The sequence below is a fragment of the Gavialis gangeticus genome, unplaced genomic scaffold (genome assembly GCF_001723915.1).
Source record: "Gavialis gangeticus isolate Ggan-Ray unplaced genomic scaffold, GavGan_comp1, whole genome shotgun sequence".
In the NCBI taxonomy this organism is placed as follows: domain Eukaryota; kingdom Metazoa; phylum Chordata; order Crocodylia; family Gavialidae; genus Gavialis; species Gavialis gangeticus.
In genome coordinates, this window is record NW_017728996.1 from 23,905,917 (window position 1) to 23,912,655 (window position 6,739).

General features: G+C 39.8%; 1 protein-coding gene across 1 annotated transcript in view; it reads left to right on the top strand.

The window, feature by feature from the left end:
• The first annotated feature begins 793 nt into the window (after positions 1-793).
• ATP8B4 (ATPase phospholipid transporting 8B4 (putative)) overlaps positions 794-6,739 on the top strand; it is a 247,388-nt gene continuing 241,442 nt past the window's right edge. The window contains 2 exon segments of the mRNA XM_019504155.1: positions 794-888; positions 2,965-3,062. The gene's annotated coding sequence lies outside the window, so the exon portion shown is untranslated.

The window sequence follows — 6,739 nt, forward strand, 5'->3', positions numbered from 1 at the left end:
GTGCCAGGATGTAATCTCAGGGTTCTAGGCATCTACTGAACCCCCTGTAGTTTTTTTTTGTCTCCAATCTCTCCCAGTCCTATTTGTGAATAGGACAACAAAGTAAACTTCATAAAATCATTGTGTTACTTTCTTTTTGAAATAGGGAACATAATAGGCAAAAGGAAGCAGAACCTAGAGTATAGGACCTAGAGTATCAGCATGCTGTACTGATCCTGATTAAAAAAGTAAACCAACAAAAACCTAGGTAACTGGCTTAAATTTAAGGGATGTTCTGATGAAGATATAGGTAAAGATATAGTTCAACAGATTGAAAATACAATACAAGAAAAACATGTTTTCCTGTAGAGCACTACATCTGAGATGATCTGAAGTGATTGGAATACTGTAGTCTAAAGTATTTGTATTATAATGTGGAAAGCATCCTGTAGCCTGTAATGTGATTGTGCCACTTGTTGGCTTTATAAAAGTGAATAGATATTCTTATTTCAGGAAGTGAAATGTTTGCTGAAATATATCATTATCTTGACATTGTTTTAATAGAGGGGAAAAAGTCATAATTCCTTTGACTCATATCACTACTATGTTTGTTCCTAGATTTCCTTCTTTTTGATACTCTTTGTGCTAAGACAAAAGTAGTAGTCTTTTACTCCATGAATGACACCAAGTTCAGTAAAAATAGGTGATGCCCTTACAGTTTATTCACGAGTTAAATTTAGGTTTGTAAAAGCTTTGAAATACAAAGACTGTTTTGTAACTTAGTAGTGCATTTTACTCTCTCACTCAGGTATGTTGGTTCCATGGTGGAAGTCTTCTTTGAATATGATATGCTGTACTCTTGGTGGGAAACAAAAGGAGACTCCCAAGGCGCACGGAGTATGACACCATGTAAGTGAACAGGTGTGGTATAGAAGGCAGCAGCAAACCAGCATCAATAGCTGCAGGAGGAGAAGCAGCAGTTCCCTTCTCAGCACATCTGTGAATTATTTAATTTTCAGCCCTTTCCGTTAAGGATTTTTCCTTCCCTCTGCAGTTCCTCATTCTTTTCTGTTGAAAGACTACTCTTCCTTTCTAAGATTTTCTTCCAATGGTAAGTGGCCACTGTGTGACTTGTGGCTTTTATCTCCTATAAAAATGAGAGAGTCCTCTAAAGATCAGCTTTATTGATATTGTTTAGTAGCAAAATATTCAATATTTATGGTTCTTCTGCTGTTTTGTTGCCATATTTTTAACTCAATGGTTACAGTTTTGTTTTAACAGCAGAACACTTTAATTGGTAGCAAGGACTAGCCATTTTACTCCCATTCTCCTGACCTGTAAACCATTTTAAGAGTGTAACCTTAAATAAATTAAAAAATTCAGGGAGAGTGATATTATTTCTGTGCCTCAAGCTTTCCTGGTTTGGGTTATAGTTACTCATTCTGAGGTGAGATGGAGAACCAGCCTGGTGAAATAGCTATTGTTTCTCCTAATAAATTGGCACACCCACAGACTTATTCCCAGTGAGGGGTAATGAGATACTGTGAGTGAATAAAACATGACAGGATAAACATACCTGTCATCATAACCTCTGGTTTTGTGATGGGTCATATTGCTTTCTGTAGGGAAGCAATGCCTTTTGTTGATGTGTTAATGTGGCATTCATATCAGACTCCACTTAACACTTACAATGTTATAAGTCAGGACTATATGTATTGTTGACCCTTATCTCAGAAACTTAAAAAAAAAAAAAGAAGTATTTTACATTTTGTACTGACAGTAAGAGATATTTACAGCATAGTAATTGTAAGACCAAAGTCTAAAATTATAGAGATAACTGCAGTTCTTATAGAAATGAGCTATGCATTAAGTCCTTGTATTGTTCCAGCAACACCTGTGGCCATGTAGCCATTAATTACTTGAACTAATGGCTATATGGCCACAGGTGTTCCTGGAACAATACTTCGCTCTGCTTCAATCCCCTAGTCTCTGTGCTGATAGATCTGCTCCTCCTCATCTGTAATTATGTAGCATATGCTTCTATATTTGTGTAGGATTATACAGTTATTTGAAGGAAGACAGTCCAATCTCTGTAACTGTGGGTACTCTGTAAAATGGGCACTTTTGGGGGGGGGGGTTGGTAATTTACAATTCCATTCGATTTTTAGGATAGTAGAACTGTATAAATGCTTTAGCAATGAATACTATATTGTTGGCAGAAGGAAAGTAAATATGAAAATGCTCTTAGAAAATAGAAAGCCCAATAGCTAATCATATTAAAAAGAGAAGGTTTGCTTATGGAAAAGCTTGTTGTTGGTAGAGAAGCGGAGAATGAAAGATTCTTTTGAAGGAATCGCAAGCTGAATACAGAAAATGGACTATTCAAGTATTAAAAACTTGACATTTAAGTAACAAATAATGTCAATTGCCTGGTCTGCAGTATAGAATTAAACTTGAATCAGATAATTAAGGATAATCAGTGTTGCATGATATATTAGTCTGCTATAAGTATCTTACCTCTGCATAGGCAATTCTTTTATAGAATAGAGAAAATTCTAGCAGCTTTGGGATTAATTTACATTGTACCACTGCATTTATTAAACAGGAGATGGCACAGGCTGCTTTGACTTGTGTTTTAATGATGCGTAATCCCAAAAGTACTTTAAAGAAAGTTTTGTAATTTTTTCTGTTTTTTATGGCAACAGCCATGCAGATAAGCTCTTAAAACGGCTGCAGAGAAAAATGAATACACTTTTGACATGCATTATGGCCATCAGATAAGAAATCTTAAATGGCTTTGCCTAAGGGTGGAGAATCCAGAAGACATATTGAATTGCTGAATACATATGTGTTTGCCGAAACCTGTTTAGTAGCGCTTCTCTAGTGTGGTAGTGGTTATATTTATTATTGGAAATGTAAGTAATGTTGACATTACTTCTGCAACCAAAATCCTTTTGCAAGAATACTTTGTTTCTTTGTGTTTAGGGCAGAACACCTGAGAACAAGGAGATAAAAGGACAAAATTATTTCCTTGCAATATGGTATCAAAAAGTAGGAGGGGCATAGCCAACTGCACTCTTTTGGTAAGTTGAGACAGTTGCATGAATATAAGATTTAATTTTTAAATCTAGAAAGACCATTTCTGTCTCCTAGTTTTACATGTGAAGTCACTTTTCCTCTGAGAAGGTTCTTCAGTTTATAATGGTTTTTCATTTTACAATGGTTTTTACAATTTTACATTCATTTACAGTGTGCTCTTGCTGTTGGAAGCAAGTCAATATAAATGGATTAATTTGTAATATTTTTGTAATGTTAACTAATTTGTTACCTTATTCATCCCTCAGTATTTCACATGCAAATAATAACTAATTTCTTAAAAAATATGTTTACTGGAAACAGTTGAACAACATTGAATATAAAACTGGTCACAAGAAATAAAATCTCTGCAAGCAGTGTGTATTGATTTTCCACCTTGAATAGGTAAATTGGGATTTCAGAATTACTTGAGCAGCACATACCTAATTCATTTACGGATTAATGAACATGGGTTATTAAACATGAGTTAACAGCCCAAATAGATATTTTACACATAATTGTATTTTCTGTTGTAAAAGAACAGAATATTTATTAACCTGGAAATTGAGTCACTTTTGAATTAGACATTTTCGGTAAACTTTGGTGTTGAATTATAATCCTTTGTGCAACTCTGAGTTGAGTGGAGTTATATCAAGGTTAAATTTGTTCTTGGTTGTTTCTAAAGTTGGATATTTCTTTGTGAAAAGACTTCTCTGACTTGAAAAACCTTCAAATCTCTCTCTAGAATTGTAAACTACCTATTTTCATAATGTTAATGCTGCTAAAACTAACTTCATTTTTATACCAGAGCAAGTTTACTGTATGTTCCAGAATACAAATTTCTCACAGCTAAACAAGGGCCAAACTGTGTTCCTTAAGCAATATTCTTCTTGGAATCAATAAGAAGTTTTGCTAAAGATAAGGATCACAGATTTTTGTTCCTAAATATTTTTTAACTCCCTAGCTGCCTTGGTATTGATTTATGAAGTTTCTGCTTTATGCTTGTGCTGTCTGGGGTACTTCTATTTTGCTATATCAGTAAGCCTTTTTTTGCTGTCTTCTAGGACTGTGTGAAGCTTCAGTTTCTGATTTGATTCTGCCTGATTTGGTGGCTGAATCTCCAAATCCAAATAGAATCAGAGGACCCTTTAATCTCTCCAAATCGTTTTGGAACCCTCTAACCAGGAACCTCTGGATTTTAGTCCCAGCAGGAGCATTGGCATATCCTAGTCAAAATTCCCATCCTTGGCTGCGGCCAACACCCAAAGCTTCTGAGGACAGTCAAACAAACCCTGACACCAGTCTTTCCCTAACTATCCTCTCAATTTCTCTGTCAGTAATTGAGGCTAGAAGAGATTTTTTTTTTCTGGCAAGGGCTACTTGCCAGCACTGTGTTAGGTATGACACATTGGCAATGTTGGGTGGTCATGAATGAAGACAGAGAATGAAGGGCAAAAGAAACCTGGCATTAGTTTAGCTTAAAATCATGACTCTTTAGTTATGATTATAATTGCAAATTGGACCCCTACTGTAGCTTAGTCAGATTTAGGACTGGAAAGGGAATCCTTTTGCATCTCTGTACTGTCAGGTGGCAGGTAAACCAAGCACAGCCCTAAGACTTTGCCAGGGCAATGCTGGTTAGTCTATATATAGCAACAGAACTCTGCTCTTGCCTTTTTCCAAACACTATAGAAAGTAGACTTTGTCATCTATTTTTGCCTTATCTGGGCCCTTTGCTGTTGTGCAATTCTAGAGGGCCTCAGATAATGATCCATGCAGGAAATGTTGGTAACTTAGGCCACTGACAGACATTATATTTATCTAATGTGCTAATTGCACAATAAAAATTGCTATGTGCCACATGTTCAAGCAATTTATCACCTATAACAAGCCACAAAAATGTTACTTGTAAAATGTAGACTATTTTTGCAGCTCGTTTGCATCTTACTTAAATTTGTTGCACGTAGGGTGATAGCGTTTAGACAGGTCCTCTAGCACCCCAAGATGGACTGCTCCCAAGGTGACTCTTCATGATTCATGCTGAACTCTGCTGCCCCAGGGTGCCTCAGTAAGAGGTGTTGTGAATCACTGCTTCTCTTCCCTTTTTCCAATCAGCCTCCAAGGCTGCTGCTTTAAGGTGCCATTAATACCTCTTCCCTGTGAGAGCTGGACTGTAAACAAATCCTCAGCATGACATGGTTTAATTTTGGGGATGGGCAAAATATGGTTCATGGCTTGGATCTGGCCCACCAGTTGATTTTATCTGGCTTGTGGGCAGGCAGCACTGTGTGGCTGGCCCTGAATGAGCTGCTCTTGGGCCCTGGACTCTGGTGGTGGGTGACGGATTTGGTTCCAGTCTCTGCTGGTGCTGCTCCCTGCCTGCCTGCTTGGCATTATGTGGCGGCCTGGGAGATGGAGTTCAGCCTGCCCAGGGCTTGTGGGGCAAGATTTCATTTCCCAGGTACCATGGAGGATGCTGCATGGGAGCATCCTTGCCAGCCTGCCCAGCACCGTTTGCACCAGCAGAGGCTGTGGCCCAAGTGCAGTTCACTCAGGGCTTGCTGCCTGGTGCTTAGGGGGTGTGTGGGGCTGCTTCTTCCCTGCATCACCCATGGTACCTAGGAGATGCAGTCTGGCCCCTCAGGCCTTAGGCAAGCTGCATTCAAGCCCCAGCCTCTGCTGGTGGGTGGCGCCTAGAGCCTGTGGGGCCAGATGTCATCTCTCCCGGGGAATGTTGGGTGGAAGCAACCCTGACCAGCACTGCACAGCAGGCCTGGGGTGAGCTGTGCTCGGGCCCTGGCAGCTGTGGCGGTGGCTCTGGCCACCACGCAGCACTGGGTTGGTAGGCAGGGCTGCTTCCACCCAGTGTTCCCTGCAATGCCAGAGCAGAGGCCAGTTTCTGCCCATGGGGGATGGAGCCTGGCCACAGGAGTAGTGTGTGTGTGTGTGTGTGCGCGCACATACACGTGCATGTGCATATGTGTGTACCAGGAGGCCCAGATGGCTGGCTCAGCCGCAGGGAGCGTGTGTGTGTGTGCATGCATGCGGCCCTTGTGAAGTGGCCCTCCAGTCCAAATAATTGCCCACTCCTGCTTTACTTGCTGACAGTAAGAGGAATCTGAGAAGAGGGGGAGGACGACTGTTTGTTTGGAAAGCTATCTTTTGGCATAAGATGGGGAGAGAGAAAAAGTACCTCATAAAGTTTCCTGGGAGAGTTTAAACCCTGCTGCTCCTGTCCCTCCTTCCGCTTTTCACACAGGTTTCCTCTGCTCTGTGCAATGGTTGGGGGAGCAGGTTTTTCACCCAGTGGGAGCTCAGCTGGTGAGCTTGGAGCTCACTTCTCACAGCTGAAGGTGGTGGTAAGGGGATGACCGCCCTTGCCAGGAGCTCTCCAGCTTCCTTGCTAAAAAGTGCTGGTAGAACAAGTGTGGTAGAGCAACATTATCTATTGCTTGATAATGTAATATCTGCCAGGAGCCTTAATGACTATCATTATAACTTCTAAAAACATTTACATTTACATTTTGAAATAAGAGAAGTTTTCTGCTAAATAGCTGAAGGAAATGGTTGGATATACAGACTGTAACAGTTGTATTTACATTTTGATATTGATACAACTGTTATATCTGTCCACACCCATAGATACCTAAAAAAAAAAAAAAAAAAAAAAATTTTTTAAAAAGGG